The 26779-nt window shown below is 39.9% G+C and overlaps 1 pseudogene; it reads left to right on the plus strand.

Moving 5' to 3' along the window:
* The first annotated feature begins 1288 nt into the window (after positions 1-1288).
* Positions 1289-25359, plus strand: LOC145812806 (putative xyloglucan endotransglucosylase/hydrolase 1; annotated as a pseudogene).
* Positions 25360-26779: the final 1420 nt, after the last annotated feature.

Raw genomic sequence — 26779 nt, forward strand, 5'->3', positions numbered from 1 at the left:
CAAAAAAGAAAAACAAATATATATCAGTTTAAGGTTTAGAAACACCAACCCAAATACATAACATAACTTAACACCAATCCATATAAATTGAAAGATGCATAAATAAAAAAATGAAAAAAGAAACAGAACACAAAAAAAGAAAGAGAAATCAAATACATATCAATTTAAGGTTTAAAAACACAAATCCAACACAAACACAACAGTTTAAGGTTTAGAAAAACAAATACAAATCCAAATCTTAGAAACACAAACCCAAATTGATGGGCCTCTTTTCCTTTGATTGAAAAGAAACATAATGATTTTCAATGCTCTGTTCTAATGCTTTGTGTCTCTTAAGCTTTGTTTCTAACTTTTTCTGTGGTTCAATTGAATGCATACCTAATCACACAAAACCAAACAGAAATCTTAGAAACACAAACACAAATCGAAATCGAAATCTTAGAAACACAGCCTAATCAACAAAAATATATATAAAAAATAATAATAATAACACAAATCCAACACAATGAAACATTGAAAACCATTTGAAAAATCACTTAAGAATATCTTAAAAACCATTTAAAAACCATTTCATGAGGATCAATTATTATTTCAAACCCAAGGATTAGTTTGTATACCATACTATACGTATCTAATCCTATTTCTTCATTAACAACATAATCACCAAATCCTATCCGTTCATCATCATCACAAAAAAAAAAAAAACATCAAAAAATTAAAAATAAAACAGAGTTGTATATGCCTCTTCCAAGTACTTCTTCGACCTCTTTGCCACACTCTTCAATCTCTTCATCATGATCATCAATTTGGATAGATCAGAGCCTTTTATATGTACAAATTTTAGCTACAAAAATTTATTTTGCATAGATCAAGTCTTATACATGTATCAAGGCAGAGAAATCGGGCTCAACATATCTTGCCATTTCATCAAGGCAGAGAAATTGGGCTCTCTCTCGGTGAATCCAGTGGTCGTCTCTTACCCCACTTTTTGTCACTCGTTAAAATTATCTGATAAGTCCAACCCATTACATAGCGGTATTTCCTTATTATTGAAATTACATATCAGGTGCCATGTAAACTGAATTTACTAAATTTTTCACTTTCCATTTATCTCATTCATAATCTCCATTTCTTTCCCCAAATATACATTCTATCAAAAAAATGGAAAATTATAGAATACTCCAGGACTACTGAATAATCATCCAAAAAGAAAAATTATAGAATAACACATCTATTTTCAAGCTTTTCTAAGTATACAATCACCAAAATATTCCATGTTGTAATTAAAATGCGCAAGAAAAACAAACAAACAAATAATGGAAGAGTAAAGCTCATCAACTTGTTTCAAATAGATTGTGTCTTAGTTCATAGCACATTTCGAAAGTGTGTTCAAATTTTAACTGTTAACCAAGCTATAATATATAGAGCCAAGATTTATTCTTTGTGACAATGATGTTTGTTCACCAACCAGGATCTGGAATTAAGCTCAGCCAATGACTCCGGAGGAGTCGTAACAGCCTTCTATGTAAGTTCACATTTACAGTGCAAGAAACTCCTGCTAAAAAGGTGTCACTGATAACATAATGTAAATCATTTTTTTTTTCTTTCTTTTGGCAGTTGAAATCGGAAGATAGTGAATTGGATTTTGAGTTCTTGGGCAACAGAAAAGAGAAGCCCATCAGAGTCCAGACGAATGTCTTTTTAAAAGGAAAAGGGAGTAGAGAGCAGAGAATCCATATATGATTTGAAAACACAAAAACATCGAAATTGAAAATGATATCACACTCCTTAAATCACAATCTGTTAGAGTTCTAACTTATTTTGTTAATCGCCTTTCCCCCCCAATAGTTATTTTGTGATGAATATCCCATTCGAGTTTTCAAGAACAACAGATGCGATGAAGTTGGCTTCCCAACACAACCAATGCAACTAATGGCAACTATATGGGACGAAGATAGTTGGGCCACGAATGGTGGAAAAACTAAAATCATTTGGGCTCATGCACCGTTTATAAGTCACTTTCGGGGCTTTGCCATTGACGGATGCCCCTATGACAGCTCTCACAGAAAATCATTTGACGATAAGTGCAGTTTAAAACTATTGAATTCACAATATAATATTATGCTTAATCACTTTCTACTTCTTCTAATTCTCAACCTTCTCTCGGACCTAATACATTTTTCAGGACGACTATTCGGGCCTGTCTTTCTAGTTCTACATACACGAAATATTGTAGAATTGAGCTGCACCATGTACAAAAATATGCATACAAAAATATGCTTCATATGTATATTCTTCTCATTCATAGCATAAGAATCAACTGTGTCAGAACTTCATACAGTATTTCTTGAACACAACCATTTGCCACTATCTCACCATCACAACCCTTCCATCAAATTAAGCAAAGCAGAACACTACACAATAAACTTCAGAGCAAAACAAAATGTTCCCAGACAAAATTCAAAATAAGCATTATTTGCATTGGCTCTATAATAAAAAAATCACTAAAATGTATGGAAAGTTACTTCATTCAAAATAAGCCCATTAAAAAATTGCACCTCTGTAATAAATACCAATAATAAAATCATGGACCCAAAAAAAAAGAAAGAAAAAAATAAGATAAGGTCATTCAGGAAAAAACTTATGCAAATGTATTGCAACTTAGGCAATGAAAGCTTTAACAAAAACTTATTTTTTGACCCAAAAGAAAGAAAATTCAACAAAAACAGTAAAATAAAATAAAATAAAAACGTGTTTAACATATTGTCAAGTAAGTGAAGAGGGTTTTTGAATTTATATAATAAGAGAAAATATAAAATGTAAAATTCAAATATAAAATGACTTAAACAGGAAAATTCAAATAATGTTTATAAAAATGGAAAATTGACTGCAAAATAATGGAAAATGGAAAATTGTCAAATAATGCTTATACAAAATAATTTATTAAATAATGCAAAATTGACTGCAGCATCAAATTTAAGGAACAAATAATTTATGAAGTAGTTATTATGGCAATGAGACTATTGATATCAAATAGAAGACTAATTTAATCAAAGGTTCATTTGCAATTTCCCTAGCTAAGAATGTTAATGACATCTTTATCAAGTGCACTGAAAAGCCCAAATTTCCCTTTATCAGGAAAACAAGATCATATCTAAAAAAGCTCACATTCTGGCTAAACCAAGGGGGTTCAAAGAATTTAACACCCCCTGTAACTACCATTGTGCATGGTATGCAAATCATTGATCCACTGATAGTACTTGTGATACCCAACACCTAAAACCATCATTATCAGTACCTAATTATGTACCAATAACATTACCAAGCTCCAGCTTGTATTCTATGGAATCACAACTCCGATATGAAGAGTTGAAAGAGTAACCAGATGGATCAGCTGGTATAACTCCAGCCCATATCTGATTTGCTAATATAACATGAGGGTTCTCCAATCGAACAGGAAATTCTCTGACATGGAAAGCAAAGAAAAAATATTTTTTTTATCAACTTTGAAAGTCATGACGCAACCAAGTGATATAGCTAAGAATAATCCATGTAAAGCCAATGCAAATAAATTAAAAAAAAAAACCATTCTCCCGTATTCAAAAAATATAAAATAAAAAATTAAAAAATCTCAGCCATTCAAACAAAATGTAAAATTAAAAATAAAAAAAGAACCATTCTCCCTTATTCAAAAATAAATAAATAAAATCAGAGATGGGTATAGATGATTTACTGTCTTTGGGTCCATGAAAATCCACAGAGAACTTCTCCACCTTATAGTCACTCATCATCCTATTTCACAACAATCAAAACCCAACTATTAAAATAATAATAGAAGCCAGTTTTAGTGAATAATACAGAGTGAGCAAACCCAATATTTGTCCAAAGTAATATAGAGCATCCAATATTTGAATTTTGTTCATATATTTGTCCAAAGTAATACAGAGCATCCAACCTAATAATAAATTAATGGAAGAAGAAGAAGAAAAAAAAAAAAAACTGTTCTCCCTTATTAAAAAAATATAAAAATCAGAGATGGGTATAGATGATTTACAGGTTCTCTGCGATGGAGGACGGAGGTGCCGTAGTGGGTTGAGATCAGAGGCGACGCGACGGTGGAGATCAGATTATGCCCAAATAAGAATTAGCATGCAACAAATGCAACTTAACCTTCTGTTGGCTGCACATTTTGTGCGAGCCAGTGACAATTCGACGCGTGGCAAAGTAAGGGTAATATGGAGAGACCAGGTAGGTCTTCGATCCTGATCATACACGTGACAATCAATATTGGTTGTTATAAGATCTGAGTAGTAGCGGATCAACAAAGAGACGTATGGTGACGTGGCTTCAACGGTTGCTCACATTCAAATTCGAATATAGGGGGGAAGCCTAACTGCAAGTGAAGGCGTAGTGGAACTACTTATAAGGTAGCATGATCAGCGATTACGGAGGAGCAGTTCGACGGTTTGAAGTACAATTCGATGGTTATCTTCGGAAAGTATAAATAGTAGGAAGGACTTCAGAGAAAAGGGGAAAAAGATCTAAAGAATTACTTTACATATTCCAGTGTTATTTCCTGTCCTTTATACTTCTGTACTTTAAGTTCCTGCGCCGCACTTCATTTGTAGGAGTAGTTTTCGAGTATATTGCCGCTGTAATTCTCTACGGAACTAAGATCATTGTAAGTTTTTCATACTAATGAAATGCTTCAGTTTATTTAACTGTTCTTATGCTCAAGTTCTCTGAACTCAAGTTACCAGTAAGCCACCAGTAAAAGTCCTCTTTATTGAGGCCAAAAGAACCATAACACAATCGTCTGAATAATTGTTTGGCGATTATAATTCTGTAAGGACTGATTGATCCTTACTGGCACGCTCATAATTACAAAAGTAACCTTCGAAAGCCAAAAAGCCAACATATATTTTTGGCACGCCCGGTGGGACACTTTAAAAAATGGCTAGACGTAGGAGACAAGGAGAGAACGAACGATTGGAAGAAGGCGTGGAAGGAGAAGTGGAGACATCTAATCCAGAGGATAATGTGATAACACATCCTGTGGAGACTCCTATTTTATCAGAACCCATGGTCGAACAGACCAATACTTCAGAGCAAATACCATTTGTTCGTAATAGTGGACGAGACCAAGGGATTGGACCATCTAGTGTCCCATCTACCCAGCCGATCAACCCGTGGGGCGGCTTAGTAGATGCTATGGGACAGCAATTAATAAACACAATGGAAAGGTGGGCAGTATCCTTTTTGGATCGAATGAATAACCACCAACCAACAAATGTAAGACACATGGAGGAAGTAAATGTCCCTCAACAAAGATTGGCTAGACAGCCTATGCAAGCTAATGGACATTCCAATGGTCAAACCAGTAATCAGACTCATGAAAGATTACCACCTCAGTCTTGGTACGAACCCATTTCGAGGCCTGCGGCAGGCCAGAATGCCTCAATATTTAACAGTGAAGCCATGCAAATTGGTGGATCTGGCCCAGTACAAGAAAATGGCATAAGAATGGTTCCAAATCCAACATTCGAAGCCCTACCTGGTACTAGGGGGTACAATAATCCCTTATTCGAATTTATACATGGGGGGTTGGAAGGTTTCCCTACAAGTGGAAGGGATACAATACTTGTTCCAGCACCTTTCGTGGGTCCTTTCGTAGGACAGGCTCAAAGAGGTTACTTACACCCCCAACAGCAGCCTGTACCACAGGGACAGCCAGCCCCGAATGTACCACCTTATGGACCAAAGGGACAACAAGCACAAGTTTGTCCGCCAAATCCTGTGTTTGTTCCCCCAGTAGTGGTTCAGCAGGCACAAAATATGGTCCCTAGGGACCAAATTACTGAGATAGTTAGGGAGTTGTGTGGGCCAATGGCTCGGGGGGTGTAGACACCCCATTTTTGACCGACCTTAAGACTCAAACGTCACCGATTGAGCGCTTGGTGATATTGCATAATGTGCTTGTTCAGAAGTTTTAGAGTTGCGGCCGTGAGCCCTGCCTCCGGACTTCCGAACCCTTTTCTGTGCCTTGTCTCGGTTTGCGAGCCAGACTCGGTTTTCTCTGTTTCTTTTCCCGAGGGAAGGGAGAGGTCCCGTAGACAGTCTCTCAAATGTCCGTAGGCTACATTTGGTGGCCGTAGGCCATTTTGCCCATTTCGGAGTCCGGTTCCCGGTTTTCGGAGCCGTCAGGCCGTGTGCCTCGGTTCGGGACCGCTTAACCATCTCCTATTGCTCTGATTTTTGGCATACATCTTATTTCATCCCTTTGAGGGACACTGGGGGGCTGAGAAACCCACTTCGTGGCCGAACGCCACTTTCGGTGTTTAACAGCCCATTTTCGGGACCCCGAACTGCGTGTTTTGGCCCCGGAACGTTCGTTTTGCAACGGTTTTCGTTCATTTTTGGCAGGTACCTCTGTTTTATCACAGGGAAGGTCACTGAAGGGTGGGAGGCCAGCAATTGTTGCAGCAACCAGTTATTTCTCTTCCGGAGCCTCCCGGCGCCCGTTTTTCGCACTTCCGGGCTAATGTTGAATACCTTGGAGCTAGTGTTGCCAACTTTCAACCACATATCTGTGATGTACACACCTGAGAGACCCCTAAAAGTTCATGGCCGGCCAGTAAGTCAACTTGACCCTTTTGACCCCCTCTTTCCGAGCCATTGTTGAACCCCTTGGGCCCACTTTCTTGGAATTTCAACTACATGGTTGTGTTGTACACACATAGGACTACCTCCTCAATAGCTGGCCGGCCAGAAAATCACCTTGACCCTTTTGACCCCTAGCCGGCCGGCTAGGGGGTGTGGCCGGCCGGCCACCTCCAGTAAAAGTAATGGGCCGGCCGTGTTCTTTGCACTGTACACTTTACAGCTGTGGGGCATTGTCCCCCAGATATTTTCTGTATCCGGAGGATATTTTGTGGGGGAGTTTTGCCCTCCTTCTCCCCCACCTTTACACCCCATTTTGAACCCTTATAACCAGCTGGTGGCCTTCTTTGTAAGGGTTAGAAAATTTACTCTTCAAAGCTCCATAGCCAACACTATCTTCTTCCTTCTCAATTCTTCAAAAAACCCTAAGTCACTAACCATCATTCCTTCTACACCACCAAGCCCTACCACCACCATCTCATTTCCAGCAACAAGGAGGGATTCTTGAAGGCTAAAGAAGCTGCAAATCCATCCAAGAAGCAACAAAAGCTTGAATCTTCAAGGGTAAGTTACACTTTTAACCTTTTGAACCTTTTTCTTGATCTATTTCTAAACCCCACTTATTTTGGGTTTCAAGCTCCGGCCCTAACTGAAAAGGGCCATATTTTGAGCTCATCTTCACTTCTCATTAAGGGCTCAACCTTGTTTGAGCCCTCCGTAATATACTTGCTTCATTGATCATCTTGTATGTCATGTTTTTGCATGCTATTTTTGGCCCATGAGAAATCTGTTTTTGAGCATGTTATAAACTGATATAAGGCTTATTTTGAGCCCCTCTTCAATATTGGAGAAGGGCTCAACATTGTTTGGTGACTCCATGTGTCACTTGTAGTTATACCCCTCTTTTCTTCCCCTTTCTTACATGCAATGGCAGCCTACCATGCTTAGGTTTTTGGCCATTTTACAGTTCTGAAAAGGTCCTTGTTTTGGTCCATTCTTCATGTTTTGTTTAGGGTCTTTCATGTTTTGGGACCTCCATAAGCCACTTCATGTTATATCTCACTTTCGGTTCGTTTTCTCGCATGTTTTGTTAGCCTACCATGCTTAGGTTTTTGGCCATTTTACAGTTCTGAAAAAGTTCTTATTTTGGTCCATTCTACATAGTTTATCAAGGGTCTTTGGCTGTTTGGTGATTATTTTGCATACTTCATGTTATGGCACCGTTTGAGCCTTGTTTTGCATCATATTTTTAGCATATTTGTATACTGATTTTGAGGCTTCCATATACTATAAATGTTCATATTTTTGGTCCATATTCAGTGTTGTAGAAGGAAATTTTCCAGTTTGGGTTTTGTTTATATCACTTGCTTCATTACCTCTTGAAAATACCGTATTCTTGCATACTATTTTTCCCCTACCTATATTTGCTGTTTGGCCATGTTTATAACTGTGAAAGTGCATCTTTTGGGACTGTCTAGCTTCTGTCTTTGCATTACATGTCCATATTGTGCATGTTTGACATAGCTATAGGCCATTTCGGGTGCCTAATGTTGCATTTCGGGACGTTTCCTTGCATTTCATGTCATTTCGTTTCATTTCGGGACTGTTTTCCCCCATATTTTAGTGCTGAAATTCCATTAGTATGCTTGCATATCATTTTTGCCACATTTCATCACATTTTAGCATCGCCTCGGTTTGCGTGCCCGTGTGCACGCATTTCGAGGCACTCCATTTTTATCCGTCGGCATCCGATGTGAGTGTGGCTGAGGCTCTCTCATGTTGGTATAAGCCCATTTGTCATTTCCATGTCATTTTCATATCATTCTATCATCGCCTCGGTTTGCGTGCCCGTGTGCACGCATTTCGAGGCACCTCATTTTCTGCTATCGGCATCCGATGTGAGTGTGGCTGAGGCTCACTCATATTGGTATAAGCCCATTTGTCATTTCATCACATTTTATCATTGCCTCGGTTTGCGTGCCCGCGTGCACGCATTTCGAGGCACTCCATTTTTATCCGCCGGCATCCGATGTGAGTGTGGCTGAGGCTCACTCACGTTGGTATAAGCCCACTTGTCATTTCCATGTCATTACATTGCATTCCGCCATCGCCTCGGTTTGCGTGCCCGCGTGCACGCATTTCGAGACACATGTCATCGCCTCGGTTTGCGTGCCCGCGCGCACGCATTTCGAGACACATATCATCGCCTCGGTTTGCGTGCCCGCGTGCACGCATTTCGAGACACATATCATCGCCTCGGTTTGCATGCCCGCGTGCACGCATTTCGAGACACATATCATTGCCTCGGTTTGCGTGTCCGCGCGCACGCATTTCGAGACACATATCATCGCCTCGGTTTGCGTGCCCGCGTGCACGAATTTCGAGACACATACCATCGCCTCGGTTCGCGTGCCCGCGTGCACGCATTTCGAGACACATACCATCGCCTCGGTTTGCGTGCCCGTGTGCACGCATTTCGAGACACATATCATTTTCTCGGTTTGCGTGCCCGTGTTCACGCACTCCGAGGCATTTCATTTTCATAGTATTCTATCATTTTCTCGGTTTGCGTGCCCGTGTGCACGCATTTCGAGGCATCTCATTTTCATAGCTTTGAGTATGTTAGGATTGTATCTTAGTTGCATTTCATGCATATCATGCATATTGCATCATGTCCGGAATAGGAGTTAGCCCGGGCACGGGAAGCGAGGTACATTTCGTACTCCGAGTGACGGAATGTGTCTCAATTCCCCAGTCACCGACACTCCGGATTATCCATGATGGAGTTAGGTTTTAGCTGTAGTTTCATGTGCATTCATCCTATATTGAGTTGTGCATTTCGACTCCTCGGCCATCATGCCTCGGTTTGCGTGATTGGTGGCACGAGGATCGAGACATGCATATATCTGTGCAAATACATTGCTATGCCCCTTTCCTGCTCTCTGTTGCAGCAAAATCAGGAATCAGCAACTTTTTGGGGCTTGGCACGCATTTCAATAACAGGTGTAAACAGAGGCTAATTGGGGCATTCCGGTGGATTTCCGCGCAAGACAGTCCGGACATGCATCATCCACCAGAAGCAAGGCAGTCCCTGGCTTGCACGCCAGTTTATTTGCTTTCTAGTTAATTCATTAATTAATTAGAATTCTGTAAATATTTTGGACTGTAATATTCTTTTATTTTGGGGACTGTAATATTCGGACTGTATTATTTATTCGGACCCTCCGAGTGAGGGCACAACTGTAATAAGTGTGCGTGAGTGTGATGTATGTCTTCCAACCCCACGTCTTTCTCCCTTTTATTTACCAGCTTATGATGGTTAGATTAAGGCATATTTCAATTAGCATAAAGTATGACAGCATGTTTGCATCATTCATTTGTTTTGCATGCACCGGGCTCGGCGCATCATACTAACTGCATTGTACTTTCAATTCCAAAATTGAATACATGATAGCTGTAGCATTCCATACGCCATGTTTAAAATAGCCGAGCCTGCTATAGTTGCATTTTTGCATGTGTTGCATTAGGCATTTCTGTATATTTAGGATCATGCATGATTTCTAATAAACTTCTTTTTTTTTAGCTTGGAGTACTCGGTGAGTTTTACGCTTTAGCATCCTTGCATGCGTGTGAGTGACTGCCATGAATAGCATGCTTACCATGAGGCTATGTGCTTATATGATATAACTGCCTGAATGCCTGTGGGTGAAGGTTGGGTTATCTGAATTGGAATGAATCATCAAATGTTTTAAGCCTACCTGCGGGTAGCAAACCATTTTAAAAAACAAGCATGAAATGTTTTGTTCCAATTCAGGCGATCCAGTCTATACTTATATGCTGTGAGCATCACATAGTAACCTAGGCTAATAACCGGAATAAGAACTCACAATGTTTTCAAAAATTGATATCATGGTTAGTAGAGGCCGGTCTATGACCGGGCGAGCGGGGGTGCTCACGAAGTGACCTTCCCCAATCGTACCCAAGTTCCCGAGCCGAGGCAACTTTGGTGATGACGGACACGTGGCCTTTTGGCACCGAGTCAGGGTTTCCTAAATTTCCCAAAATAAAATATTTAGGTGGCAACTCTGTATCTGGAAAAGCAGTCCATGTTTGGCACTTCTTTCAAAAATCTGTTTTCTCAAAACGATTTGCCGGATTTGGACTCTTTGGTTCAGACTTAGAACCGTGACTACGAAAAGTCGAGTCCGAGCTGTAGCGAGGTCCCCCCGCGGGCTTGTTACAGGGGGTCCAAACTCCTGTGTATAGAAAACCATACCCAGAATGGGTCGATAGGGTACATGAATATCCAAAAGGTTTCAGGGTCCCAGATTTTGTCCTCTTTCATGGGAACGGAAACCAATCAACAGTAGAGCATATTGCTAGGTTTGCCGCTCAATGTGGTGAATTCACCAATCATGACTATATGAAATTGAGACTATTCCCGAATTCTTTAACTGGGGGGGCGTTTGTATGGTACGTTAATCTTCCACCTGGCTCCATCCAGACTTGGCAGCAAATGGAAGAGGCATTTCATGCCCAATTCTTCCAATCTGAGCCAGAAGTTTCCATGGCAGACTTGGCAAGATTGAGTCAAAGGCCTGAAGAGAAAGCTACTCAGTTTATTTCTAGATTTAAGAGGGCTCGAAATAAATGTAGAGTAATCTTGCCAGAAACGAAATTCGTAAGATTGGCTCAAAATGGCCTAGAGTTCAGGCTTCGAAAGAAGTTTGATTCAACAGAGTTTAGGGATTTAGTGGAACTGACTTATAAAGTATCTAGATATGAAGCATTACTAGAAGAGGAACAAGATCGAAATAATGCATCATATAGGACATACTACAAAGATCCTAATTATGAGATTGATGCAGCAGAGATTGTGGGAAAAGAGCCTATGATCTGTGAAGCATTAGTTCATAAAGATACGACAATTGACCAGCAGTTTAAAAAGAAAGATCTCCACAGGAAATATTTTTTCGATTTAACTAAGGCAGATAACATTTTTGATCATTTGCTTGCGGCCAACTTCCTTAAGTTACCAAAAGGTGTTAAAATTTCATCTCTTGATGAACTTAAAGGAAAAATATATTGTAAATGGCATAATTCTTGGTCTCACTCGACTAAAAACTGTGTTGTTTTTCGAGACAGGATCCAAGAACAAATTCGGAAAGGGAGTTTGAAGTTCCCAGCCAAAGCTGAAAAAGCCATGGGGATCGATAGCAATCCATTTCCAGAAATTGGAGAGGTGGCAGCCAATGTCATTATGTCAGACTTTCAGAACCTGTCTTTGAAAGAATTAGAGGAAGTCAATGTACAGATGCATGTGGCCAACCAGACAGCAACCAAAAAAGACCTTAGAAGTCCACCAGCTATGGGACGAGATTTCTCACATCAGAGGAAAGACTCTGATGAAGAAGCACTGGATGATGACTCCTTAGAGGCAGCCGTAATGCAACGAATGTGTCCCAGGTGCAGACTGAGTTATAAGTGGTTGAAAGGCCTTCCAGTCGATGGGAAGCAGTATTACAGGGATGTGCAGAGGCATCCCGAACCAACCAATGCTTATAATAAAAGGCCGTATCCGGCTAATGTTAGGCGGCAGCCATTGGTGGTTGAGCCTGCAGTTGATAGAATGCATGCTAAAGGCAAGAGGCCCTTATATGAGTCCAGATCACCTAACTATTACAGGTTGGACAGAAGACTGGAGAAGAGTTCAGGTTTTGGGATCAAAGCCAGGAATTGGCCCCTTGGGCCAGCTTCACGAAGGACGGAAAATGATCACCATCATCAAGAACCTGAATCAGGCTCAAAGCTTAGAGATAGGGCCAAACAATTGTCTTCACAGCCAGCCTCGAAGGTGACCTCGAAAGAAGAAAGAGGCAGTTCAACGTCTGGGTCAGTAAGTTCGTGGGTACCTGGAGTCCCAGATTGGTTTGTGATGCAAAACAAACCTAGAGAAATGCCTACCCAAAGGAATTTTGGAAATCAAAGTAGGATGGTTAAGCCTCCTTTGGTGACCCCCAACAACTGGGTATTGCTAAAACACCCAAGAACGAGGGAACCAGATATGGTCCCTGTTATTTCCAGATCACAAAGGAGGAAAATTCAGCGTAGGTACACCCAATACCAGAAAGACCTGAAAGAAAGTGGAGAGAGTTCTTCAATGATCCAGACTGGAGAAAAGAAGAATCGAAAGTCAGACCATAATTCAAAGCTAGTTACACAAAATGAGGTGGATCGCAGCAGAGAACAGTTGGCCAAGGTTCATTCTGAACCAAAAGTTAGAGAGAAGGAAAGTCTAGCAGGGTTGGAGAAAGCTCTGATGGAGAGTGGTAGCGAAACGGAAGAAGATATTGGCGTAAGCCAGAAGAAAGAAATGGTGGAAGAAGAAATGTTCGAAGCTTTCATGGCCGAGCAAACATTTCTGGTTGGAACCAGCCGAGGAAAATCATTCGAAGGGACCCGTTAGCAATGAAATACCAGAATGCATTATGCAGGATGTTTCTGAGGTAATTGACCAAGGTGACCAAGAGGGGAAACAGGTACAGCCAGCCATCCAGTTTGGCTCGTTTCCCCCGGTATCAGTGAACATGGTACACATACTGCCATAGGAATTCCAAGCTGGAGATGAGAATCAAGAGGGGCAGGAAGCTGATCCAATTCCGATCTCTAGTGAAGATTCACAAGCGAGTATGGTACAAGATAATTTCGAAATGGTTATCCCAATAGAAGCTGAATATGAGAGCGAGGAAGTGGTAAGCATTAACCTCTCGTATCCATTCGAATATCCCTCGAATTCCATGACGCAGCATGTTAAGCCTTTGTACATTAAGGCCTTCTTCGATGGGGTTCAGTTAAACCGAGTCTTGGTGGATAATGGAGCGGCGGTGAACTTATTACCAAAATCCTCCTTGAAGAAATTAGGGAAGAGGAATCCCAGGTTAATCCCAACCAGTATAACCATCGCTGGTTTTGCTGGAGACAAGCAGATGGCCTAGGGAATTCTACCCATCAACCTGAGTGTTGGAACCAAGGACTGCATGACGGCATTTTTCGTCATCGATAGCAATGCGAAGTACAATGCTTTACTTGGTACAGATTGGATCCACACTAATAAATGTGTGCCTTCCTCTTTGCATCAGAAAATGATAATGGCTCTAGGCAATGGGAGGACGGAGGAAATTAATGCAGATCCTCAACCTTTCATAGCCTGTGCAGATTTCGCAGAAGCCAAGTTGTATATTGATGGTGTGGCACCGCTCAGTATACTGATGGAATTCGATGGCTCAGCCGAAGTAACGGCTGATAAGGAAGTAGCACACCTGAAGCATTTAGTCCAGGAGAGTGCTGGTAAAGAGCTAGTGGTTAAAGATGACAATGATGCCTGGTTATAGGCAGCAAGATGAAGCACCAGAAGCCAGATCTTTGGCTTTGATCAAGTTTTCAATATTGGATATAAAGTCAATAGTCCAGAAAGTTCGAGAGCAAGAGAAAGAAGTCATGACGATTGGCTACAAGCGGGAGCAGCAACAAGCCAGAGTTTTGACCCTTGATAAATACTGTGCATTGGACATAGAAACAAAAGTCCAAGAAATACAGGAAGAAGAAACCTTGTGGACAGATTTTGTTTATAAGGAAGAGAATAAAGAGGAGGAATCAAAGAGCTTGGAAGCAGAACACAGTAAGAAGATTTCTGTGAAGTCAGAGAAGATCAAAGAAGGAGTTCCAGTAAGTACTCAGATACAAGACCCCTTAGAAGAAATAAATTTAGGGGAAGATTCTGTACAACAACCCATTTATATAAGTGCTTGGTTGAGTTCTCTTGATAGGGACCAGTTATTGGTTATTCTGAGAAGATATAAAGATTGTTTTGCATGGTCATACAATGAACTACCAGGATTGGATAGGTCATTAATGGAACATAGGCTTCCCATGAAGCCTAACTTCAAGCCATACAAACAAAAACCAAGAAGAATGGGTTCAGAGGTGATCCAGAAAGTCAAGGAAGAAATTCTTAGACTACTCAAAGCAGGCTTTATCAGAACAGCCAGGTATGTTGAGTGGCTATCTAATATTGTACCTGTGGTCAAGAAAAATGGCAAAATGAGGGTATGCATTGATTTTAGAAACCTAAATCTGGCAACTCCAAAAGATGAATATCCTATGCCTATAGTAGATCTGCTAGTGGATAGCTCGGCAGGACATCACATTTTATCAATGATGGATGGGCACTCAGGCTATAACCAAATCTGCATTGCGGAGGAAGATGTTCACAAGACAGCATTTAGATGCCCTGGGAATTCGAATGGGTTAAAATGCCGTTTGGCCTAAAGAATGCCGGGGCCACATATCAGAGGGCTATGAACACTATCTTTCATGACCTTATTGGTGGGTATTTAGAATGTTATATTGACGACATTGTGGTTAAATCCCAATCCATGGAGGAACATTTGTTTCACCTAGAGGCAACCTTTGAAAGAATGAGAAGGTTCAAATTGAAACTTAATCCTCTTAAGTGTGCTTTTGGCGTATCATCTGGAAATTTCTTGGGCTATGTAGTACACAAGAAAGGAATACAGATCGACCAGAATAAAGCCAAAGCCATCATTGAAGCCAGACCTCCATCAAGTAAGAAAGAATTACAAAAGTTCCTTGGACAGGTTAATTTTCTTCGAAGATTCATTTCTAATACTGCAGGGAAAAGTAAAATTTTTTCTCCTTTATTAAGGCTGAAAGATGAAGAGGAATTTGTGTGGACAACGGAGCATCAAAGTGCTTTCGATGGAATCAAAGCCTACTTGGCCAATCCTCCAGTACTGATGCCACCAAATGGCGTTAAGCCTTTGAAGTTGTACATAGCCGCAACAGAAGATTCATTGGGAGCTTTCTTGGCCCAAGACAATGAGGAAGGCAAGGAGCAAGCTGTTTATTACCTTAGTAGGTTTTTAAATTCTTGCGAATGTAAATATTCAGCTGTAGAAAAGCTTTGCCTTGCACTGTATTTTGCTGTAATGAAATTAAGATATTACCTTTTGCCTACAACTGTCTTGGTAATTGCAACCACAGATTTGGTTAAATACATGTTATCTAGACCAATGTTGAGGGGAAGAATTGGCAAGTGGGTATTAGTCTTGTCAGAATTTCACTTAGAATATGTGCCCCAAAGGGCAGTGAAAGGACAAGTTTTAGCCAATTTTTTGGCAGACCATCCATCTCAAACAGAGAGTCAAGAAATAATGGAACTCAGTATGGCTAGTGTCGAGCCATGGCAAATGTGGTTCGATGGATCGAAAGCCAATGGCCTAATTGGAATTGGTATAGTAATCAAGTCACCACAAGGAATAGAAACCACACATGGTTTCCGAATAGATGAAACTGCTTGTTCTAATAATCAAGCTGAATATAAAGCTTTAGTAGTGGGATTGGAAATTCTTATTGGATTACAAGTGCATGCAGTTGACATATTTGGAGATTCTCAATTGGTCGTTAACCAAGTAAAAGGGATTTTCAAGTGTCAAAGTATAAGTATGCTGCCATATTATGTCGTCGCATTACATTTGCTCTCTCAATTTGAAATAGTAAATGTAACTTATGTTCCGAGATTCTTGAATAATAGAGCTAATGATGTGGCACAGAAAGCTTCGAATTTCAAGAGTAAAGATGGTACCCATTGGGATGTAAGCCAAACGACATACCAAAAACCTATACCACCTTTAAGTAAGAGGAACATGGTCCTAGAAATCAATTATAATGATCTGCAGGAACAGGATTGGAGACATCCAATAATACAATACTTGGCTGGCCCATCCTCGAAAGCCAGCAGAAGAGTTAAATTGCAATCTGTGCAATACATCATATACAACAATGATCTCTACAAAAGAGGGGGAGATGGTCTATTGTTAGAATGTTTAGGGCCAAAAGAAGCATTAATAGCTATGGCTGAAGTTCACGAAGGTATCTGTGGTGCACATCAGCCTGGTGTAAAAATGAGATGGCTGCTTCGAAGACATTCCTATTATTGGCCGACTATCCTTAAAGATTGCATAGAATATGCAAAGGGCTGCCAGGCATGTCAAAAGCATGGTACAATAAGGCATGTGCCCATAACTGATCTACATGTAGTAGTAAAGCCTTGGCCATTCAGAGGATGGGCCATGGATATGATGGGGAAAATACACCCTCCCTCTTCGAAGCATCATTGTTTTATTTTGGTAGCCACTGATTATTTCACCAAATGGGTCGAAGCCAAACCATATAAAGCTGTAGATCAGACGGAGGTTATTGGGTTCATTAAAGATTTGATCCATAGATTTGGTATCCCACAAACGATAACGGTCGATAATGGGACTGTTTTTGATGGGAAAATGGTAAAGTCTTTTGTGGCTGAGTTTGGGATTAGCCTTGTGAATTCCACTCCATATTACGCATAAGCCAATGGTCAAGCTTAGTCATCTAACAAGTCCTTAAAAAAGGGAATACAAAAGGTTGTGGAAGATAATCCGAGAGATTGGCACAACTTATTGTTAGATGTATTGTGGGCTTATAGAACTTCCCCAACGTCAAGCACAGGAGTCACTCCTTATGCCTTAGTTTATGGGCATGATGCCGTGTTACCAGTGGAGATCAATGTTAAATCCTTAAGGGTAAGATGCCAAGACCAGTTGGATCCTGAACAGTACTATCAGAGTATGTGCTTGGAGTTAGAAGATATGGATGAAGCTAGAATTTTGGCATTAAATAGCATTCTCTTTCAGAAGAAGAAAACAGCCAAAAATTATAATAAGAAAGTCAAACACATTGGCTTCGATGAAGGTGATTTAGTGTGGAAGATAATACTCCCAATAGGGATTAGAAGCCATAGATTTGGCAAATGGTCACCTAACTGGGAAGGACCATATCAAATTCATAGAGTTTTGCCTTTTGGGGCACACCATTTGAAAGATTTGAGTGGTTATGTGCATCCCAAAAAGATTAATGGCAGATATTTAAAACCTTATTTTCCAACTATTTGGGAAACACAGGGAATAAAATAAACACTGAGTACAAGAACATAAGATAGTAAACAAGGGAATGTTTTATAAAGAGTCAAGTACATTATGCCACAAGTTGGCCCAAAAATCATTACAATGTTTTAGCTGTTTTTGTACAACAGATCTCCTATTGGTAAACGACGAAAACAGTTGAATAGCTGCAGCCATATCTTTCTTTTGATCAGCCAGTCCTTGATTGGTGATTTGCAGTTTGAGGTCAGTTCGGAGTAAAGCTTGATTCACTGCAGAAAGCTCCTCTTCGAGTTGAGCTTTCCTCTTCAGCAGTTGAGTTCGGAAGAGAGAGGCAGAGGAGTGTTGTTCCTTAAGCGTCGATACTTCAGTATGCACTTGAGAAACAAAACTTTGATCTCTAACTAATTTCTCGTCTGCGGCCTTGGCAGCATGACAGATGCTGATGTAAAAATCGACGGTAGCTGCTGCTTGAGATAGGTGGTTAGAGATATCCATACCAGACTGCTCAGCAAGTTTGCAGCATTGAAGAAACCCGTTTTTAATTGTAGGCCTTTGTAGAGCCTCGAAAGGAATCCTCGAAAAAGAAATTAGCAGGTCCAGACAGGTGTCCAAGTCTATCGAAGGCACAGAAGGTTGGCTGCTGGAGGAAGGAGAGCTCTCAAAAATTTCCAGCAAAGAATCAGCTAAAACTAATGGCTTAGCCTCCTCATCGAATGTCGGAGAAGTAGAAGTGATGTCAAAAAGACTAGCTAATCTTGCTTCAAAAATATCAATCTCATCAGTAGACATGAGGGGCGCAGAGAGAGTTGCCATGGGAGACACAGAAGATTGCATAGCGATAGGAGAAATGGGTGGAGCATCTTTAATGGTCTCCATGGTCGTAGTCACCAATGAATCAAGAGAAGGAGGGCTGGAACTAGGTAAAGGTGGTAAGTCACGAATTGGAGAGCTGTCAGCACCCATCAAAGACAAGGTAGCAGTTGGAATCTCCTTGGAAGGAGAAAGGGAGGCAAGACTCGATAAAGAAGTAAATTGAGGAAAGTCAAGAGTCAAGTAAGAAAGATAGGGAGTCAAACCAAGAGGAAGAGGTGCAGGAATGCTTGGCCTCAAGAAAAGTGTAGAAAATGTAGACCCTAAAAATGGAAGTATGGTCTGAGTAGTCCTTACATCCTGCATCTGATCTACCTCGAGTGAAACTGAGAGAGGTCTTATCGGAAATATGAACTCAGAAGTTACCGCTGCAAGAGGAAGAAATGTAAGGCAATGTTAAACCTTGATACCAAAGGCTAATAGAGGAAAAATCGCAGAAGCATAAATATTACCTGCTCCAGAAGTATCAGCGATAATGGGGGAACTACGAAGGGTGTAATCTCTGGCAGTCTGTTGTCTTCTTACAGTTTCCCTTTGTAGTATGTCAGCAGTGGCAGATTCATCTCTCAGAAATTGTTGCTGCCGTCTCTTCTCAGCTCTCTCGAAGACAATCATGGCTTTAGGATGTTCTTGCTCTATTGTCTTGACGGCTGCTTCATGAGTGGTATCTTTGACTGAGACAGGAGCGGAAGCAGACATCTTTTTTCTCTTCTCTATGACATTGGCGATTGTCTCAGAATCAGAATCTTCGACCATATCGGAAGGAGAGACAGTCACCTTTCTTTTCCTTTTCCTCTGTATTGGCAGGGTCTGCTTTTTCTCAATTTCTTTCTCAACTTTTCCCTCAAGTTCTTCAAGCTGCGATCTGGATTCCAAAGAGATGAATTCATCTTCTGACTCTCTGGCAGTTGCTTCATCCCTAACCGAGTCGGCTGAAAAGACGATCACCTTCTTCTTTCTTTTCAAAAATAACTCTTCCTCTTCATCTGATTCTTCCTTTTCTTCCCTTTGAATATTGGATGTTCCCTTCTCGAGTTCAAAGAGCCTCATTTTCTTTTGTAATTGACCACCTCCACAAAAGAAGAATTAAAGATAAGGCAAAATACATTATGAAAGACAAAAGGAGAAGAGACAAGGGTATACCTTTCTTCGAGGCAGCTCGAGTGACTCTGGGAGAAATTGAAGCAGCAAGAGCAGCAGGTGCTATAGCTGAAGCAGTGGAAGAAGTGACAACCCTAGTTTCTTTGGGCTTGGTCACATCTAACACCGTTAGCAGGCTTAAAGGTGAAATGGCCAAATAAATCTCCATGTTAGTCTCCCACCAGTTTTGGTACGTCTTCAACACGGTACCTTGAGGAATGAAAGGGGTGTACTCAAAGTTGGCTAAGTCATCTACAAATTTCAAAGTCGCCTCTTCTAGCCTGGATTTCCGGACTTTCAGATCCCTTCTGGTAAGGCTGAGGTTTGTGTTGCTACAGAGAGGTATTGGGACCCCTTGTGTGAGGCCAAATTGTCTAGCAAATTGAGCTGGACAGTAAGGTTCAGCAATGCATTTGTAGGCCTTTGGGTTCAAAGTCCCGATAAATAACTCTCTGGGAATCAGAATGGAAGCCCATATATCCTTGTGAATAGGTGAAGTACAGGACTGGTCACTTAAAAAATTTCTCAACCAAGTTGGACCAATGGAAGGTTCGAAGGGACGAAAGCGGTAAGTAGGAAGGGAGGCTGGAAGCTGGTGAAAGAAAGAGAAGTAAAAGGCAAAGGTAGAAGGGTAAATTGAAGCATTGGCCATCCTTATGTCATGAGTAAGAGGGTTTGGCTCGGAAAATTTAAGGCATTTGGATTGTAATTCAGTAAAATAGGCAAAGAGCCAAAACTGAAGGATCCAGAATGGCCCCCCTTGATTAGCATCTAAGGGTTTCTCACAGAAAAGGGAGTAGACTCTATATACGTGCCCTAGAACATGTGGGGCCAAGGCCACATTTTTCTGTAAAACAAAGGCTTTGGCAAGAGGGGCAAATTCAGGCATAATTCTCTGAGAAGAAGTGCAAAAGAGGAATTTGCAAAGCCAATACAGTAAGAAAGAAAAGAATTCCCTATCAGTCACAGGGCCCTCTCTTTTATTCTCAGCCCTCGCAAAATCACTATAAGATGAGTTAAGGGAGGGAAGAGAGAAAGGGACTGCTAAATCAGGATAATCTGGTCCAAAAGGGGTGCCAATGGGAGATAGTCCCAGTAAATGGCAAATATCAAGAACAGTAGGGGCCATCATCCCACATTTAAATTGAAAAAAGTTAAAAACAGGATTCCAAAAACATAGGGCAGCAGGAACAAGGAAAGGGTCTTCTGAAATAGTTACCCTAGATAGTCTGAGAGCATCGAGAAGGCAGAGTTCTTGAAGGTCCAGGGTCCTAGCAGGAATAACCCGATCATACCATTCTTGCCACTCTGGTCTCACTGTGGGCCAGCATCGGTGAGGGCGGTTTATCCTCCAGTTCCTCCAGTCAAGACCACCTTCATAGAGAAGACATTGGTTTTCCAGTCGGGGATACAGGGCTGGGAGCTCAGTATGGACCTCTTTGAATATGGGCCCAAGCACGTAGTCTAACTGCACATGGCGACGAGGGACAAAGATGCGTCCATCAATAGCGCTTTTCTCCCCAGCTTTGTACTTTTCGCATTCTGCATCAATAATCCTCTTCAGGGCCACAGATGGGCTCATACGCTCTACGACTGATACTGAAGGAGAAGCCATTGACGGTATGCTTTTCTCGACAATGAAACCAGGAAAGGAAGTAGAGAGAAATCGACGATCGGTAATGATAGGGGTTTGTGCGATTAGAAGAGCAAGTGATTTCAGAACACGAAACAAAAGGGTTTTTAAAGTCCTCGCTTTTGAAAATATATTACATGAGCTGTTAAGTATTAAAAGTACGAATACAAAAGCTTCCTTCAATATTGATGCTTTTGGAGGGAAAAACAAAGCCCAGTTGTTAAGACTAGCTTCGAAGTAAGATATTTTGCTTCGAAGCCGAGTTAAACGGCTTCGAAACAGAGAAGCCAGCTTCGAAGTAGGTTGCCATACCCAAAAAATAAAAATACTCGAGTGTTTATTTCACTTAAAAGAGTTTAAAGACCTGTTTTTAGGTTTTTTAACAAAGGTAATGTCCTTCGAAGAAAAACTTGAGATTCTTTAAGGATGGGATTTGGTGTTTGAAACATCAAAAGCAATAATGACAACGACTAGATGTTGATTATGGTCAAAACAGGCTTTAAGTGTAAGATTGCTAGATTCGAAGCACTGTTTCCAATTGAAAGTCAGCCAAAACTTTATTCCACAAATTGGAAAGGTTTACAATTGGCTCATTTAGTGTTTAATTTAAAACAATTAAGTCCAGATTCAAGGGATGAAATTGTTCGAAGTTCGAAGCTCTGAGTTGACTTTTAAAACACAAGTGAAAACACAAGTGAAGACAGGGTCAAACAAAGACAAATGAAAAAGAATTTTGTTTATATTAAGATCAGAGCGATTACATCAGCTGACCCTATCTCGGTATGAACTCGAGCTCATAAAAATAAGGAATGGAATAAATAACAAGATCATGAAATTTAGTCCAACAATGATCAATGAACTTTTGTTCTTTCCTTATTCTATCTTCTAAATTTTCTAGCATTGGTTGCATAAGTTGATGTGCTCTCACTTCATAGTAGAGCTCTTCAGCCTTTATTTTGAAGGCCACCTCTCTTAATCCTTGTTCCAATTCATCAATGTCTAAGTCATCCCAATACGTAGAATCTTTATTCTTGAAATCATTGAATTCTTCAATAAAGTTCTCTGCTTCGTACTGAGCATGAATTCGAAGGGACGAAAGTTGATCTAAAGATTGTGTAGTAGCCACAGAATTGCGATGCCAGTAAAGGAGCAATGGAAGTTGGTCCAGAAACATATGAAGTTCTGCCTGAGCAAGGGGATTAAGGACATGGCCCCTAGTCATGATATCACAAGCCCATCGAAGGTTCTTGAGAGGGACTTCGTCCTCGAGTACATTAAAAGGCAAGTGAGAGAAGGCTGCAAGCAGAAGTTGAGCCTGTTTCCGCTCAGCTGGGGTAGGAGGAGGCAGAGGTTTATAAGGTGGAAAGACATTCTCCATGGATAGGGCAATCTTCAGTTTCTCTGTCCAGGAAGGAATTGGTAGGGGAGAAGGTATGCACATTTCAATTTCGGGAGACGAAGAAGAAGGTGTGGACGCTTCTGTTTTCGAGGATGATACGGGAACAGAAGGAACAAAGGCATTAATATAATCAAGCTAGTCAGAAGAACAGATCTTCGCCTTCTGGGCTAAGAATGATGGGTTATACCCTTGTGCTTCTTCTGGGCGAGGGGCAGAGTGCACTATCTTTGTAGGCATGGAAGATGTATACCATGCTACAAGAACATTCTCCTCCAGACTACGCCGATGGTCAATGGGCACATAAGGATAAACAACTGAACTTCGAGTATAGGAAGGAAACTCTAAAGGGTCAGTGAACTCAACAAAATGGTGGTTGATTCGCTCATTCAAATCATAAGTCTCAGGTACTGACCAGCTTGTCCAGTCAGAACCTCTAGAAGAGGAAGAAGTTGCAGCTTTATCCCATGCAGAAATTTGCGAAGAAGAGTTGCTCAAATCCATATTTGCAATTTTCCGAATCAAAGGTTTGAGAGCAGATTGTTCGAACTGTAAAGGTAGGTCAGAGGGGAAAATTCTTATGTCTATGTTTGTAGCCTTCTGAATCGAAGGATTAAGAGCAATGTGTTCGTAATCCAAAGGTCGGTAATTTGTAAAGGCATCCATGACCTGAATATAGAAAGGTGGGTAAATGTGGCTAATAAATGCATGCTTTCGATGAGAAATAGCATCGACATATGACTCTTCGTATGCTTCATCACTGGAGGAAAGAATTAATTTGGCCATGAAATGTATCAGTCTGTTCGAATAATAAGACAGTGAAAGTACTTAAAGGATCAAGACGAGAGTATTAATACAGATGGTGTGTGACAGTTGCATTTTTGGGAAGATGCAAAACCCATGCACGTTCTAAGACGTGGGAAAAGGGACTCTGATCCACTAATATCACCAAGTCTTGGGTATATTAGTGCGGGGGGTAATGTTGGCTACACATTTTGTGCTAGCCAGTGACAATTCGACGCGTGGCAAAGTAAGGGTAATATGGGGAGACCAGGTAGGTCTTCGATCCTGATCATACACGTGGCAATCAATATTGGTTGTTATAAGATCTGAGTAGTAGCGGATCAACAAAGAGACGTACGGTGACGTGGCTTCAACGGTTGCTCACATTCAAATTCGAATATAGGGGGGAAGCCTAACTGCAAGTGAAGGCGTAGTGGAACTACTTACAAGGTAGCATGATCAGCGATTACGGAGGAGCAGTTCGACGGTTTGAAGTACAATTCGATGGTTATCTTCGGAAAGTATAAATAGCAGGAAGGACTTCAGAGAAAAGGGGAAAAAGATCTAAAGAATTACTTTACATATTCCAGTGTTATTTCCTGTTCTTTATATTTCTGTACTTTAAGTTCATGCGCTGCACTTCATTTGTAGGAGTAGTTTTTGAGTATATTGCCGCTGTAATTCTCTACGGAACTAAGATCATTGTAAGTTTTTCATACTAATGAAATGCTTCAGTTTATTTAACTGTTCTTATGCTCAAGTTCTCTGAAGTCAAGTTACTAGTAAGCCACTAGTAAAAGTCCTCTTTATTGAGGCCAAAAGAACCATAACACAATCGTCTGAATAATTGTTTGGCGATTATAATTCTGTAAGGACTGATTGATCCTTGCTGGCACGCTCATAATTACAAAAGTAACCTTCGAAAGCTAAAAATCCAACACCTTCATAAGTTCATATGACCACAAATGAGAGGAACTCACAAATAAATAAATACAGAGATAGACATAGAAATATCAGGATTGTACAGCTCTTTCTATTAATCAATTTGAGATTGGCAAGCTTAAATATAATTTTAAACCAAGCACACTACAAATATCAACAAGCCCAATCTAACATGATTAGAATTAGAACCTAGTTCAAATAATTTCATAAATGACCACAGTTCTAATAACTTCACAAACTACAATATCTTGGAACAATCAACTTTTGACCTTTTGTATAACTTTGTCCCAGCAAGGATACAATAAAGTTTGCTCACATGGTCGTAAAGACGATTATAGTTGGTCACGGAATCCAGTGGTTACCAACATTAACTTCTACACTTTATTAGTTACATCCGCAATTCAACAATATTTGTATGAACACGACAACTTTTTTCAAACATCGTACAAAAGATATAATAATAAAATTGAGACATCTTTAATCAAAACATAGTAAAACTGTTTATAAAGCAATAATTTAGCAACCAGAAAGGTTAAAGCTTGAACACAAATCACAACATTATAAATAAATTTCACCTCTCATCAATTGTTAACTGTGGGGCAGTAATTGATCCATTCTGTGAAACCAACTTGGGGTCATCCTCAACCGACTTTTGTAGGACTGGTTTCTCATATTCCCCCTCTTCTCCTCCTCTGTTCTTCTCACTGCAACTCATGTTCCAAGTTGCAACTCATGTGCCGTAGTTGCTGTCGGTGGAGATCGGAGGCGACGCGACAGTGGAAGCGGAGCGGCAGTGGAGAGGAGGGAGAGGAAGAGAGAGATCTCTGAGGACAGAGAGTTTGAGACCTGAAAAGTTGGAGAGGAGATCGGAAGCGGTACGATGGTGGAGACGATTCGACAGTGAAGAGAAGGGAGAGGAAGAAAGAGATCTCTAAGGACAAAATTTGAGACTTGAGAAGTTGGATGGAGAGAGAGAGAGAGAGAGAGAGAGAGGATTGTTTTGGGCGGGAATTGAAAATATTACAAAACATCTCAGCCCTCAATGGTTAAAAACAACTCATCTCAGCTCTTGATTCAAAATGTATCTCTCATACATTTTAAGACATTTTCAAAAAGCCTCTTGCCTCATTATATAGATTTTTTAATCTTTTTATTTTTTGATTTATATTATTATTATTTATTTATTTTTAAAAAAATATTCTTATTTAAATCATCCTAAACAACTCGTAAGATCTGGGAAATATCAAAAAAATGAAAAGTAAAAAAAATAATTACAAATTTATAAAAGCACAATACTTATTTATACAATTTAATATATACATTATTTGCATTTTTATGTGTTTATAATTATTTTTGGGCAAATTACAAACACCCCCTCGAGATTTGGTAAAAATACAGATTCCCCTCGAGGATTGAGAAATTACAAATTGCCCCCTGAGGGTCAAATTTTCATAACAAATTAGGGGAAATTAAGGGGGAATCTGTATAAAAATAAAAACTTCAGGGGGCAATTTGTTATGAAAATATAAATCTCAGGGGACGGGATGTAATTTCTCAAATCTCAGGGGGAATCTGTATTTTCACCAAATCTCGAGGGGGTGTTTGTAATTTGCCCATTATTTTTTTAATATTTCCCTAGTAAAAATAAATAAATAAATAAAATTAATTTTCAAAAATAATTTGTCAAACATTATTTCGGTATTTTAAAAACAAAAATTGAGTTGTCAACCAAATAAATGGTGTGGTTGTTTGAGAATTTCTAAATAAGTCATATTTTTTTTAATTTTTTTTTCTTTATCTTTAATAATCTTGTTTTGAAATTGTGTCAAGATTTTTTTGCTTCTTCAGTATTTTTAAAAAACGCAAAACACAAAACAAACCTTAAACACCTATGGCATGTTTGTTTCAACTTCTAACAAGTTAAAAAAAAAACTTCAGCTTCGGCTCCGACGTAGGTGCGGTGGGATTTCCTGCAGATATGCTGTAGGTGCTAAGGGGTAATACTTCCTGACGGATATATTGGAATAACTTATCTGCATATCCATTTTTTAGTATCAAAAAAAAATATATATATATATATATATAAAAGTTAAAACATTGCTCATGTTTCCCAATAATTAACTTATTTTATTTAGCTTGCTTTGGTTATTAATTCAATCTAATGAAAGCGTATGATCATAAAAAATAAATAAATCTCAACTTATTAGTTATTTGAACAAAATCTAACGTTTGCAAGTCTTATAAAAAAAATAGGAAGAATTACACATCAGTGAAAAAGACAAGAAATATTTTTAAAAATAGTAAATTTTTTTATAATTTTAATTACTAATATTTATTACTTTAATATTTTTTGTC

This window comes from Camellia sinensis, chromosome 15 (genome assembly GCF_055761805.1).
Source record: "Camellia sinensis isolate YWXY chromosome 15, ASM5576180v1, whole genome shotgun sequence".
Classification (NCBI taxonomy): domain Eukaryota; kingdom Viridiplantae; phylum Streptophyta; class Magnoliopsida; order Ericales; family Theaceae; genus Camellia; species Camellia sinensis.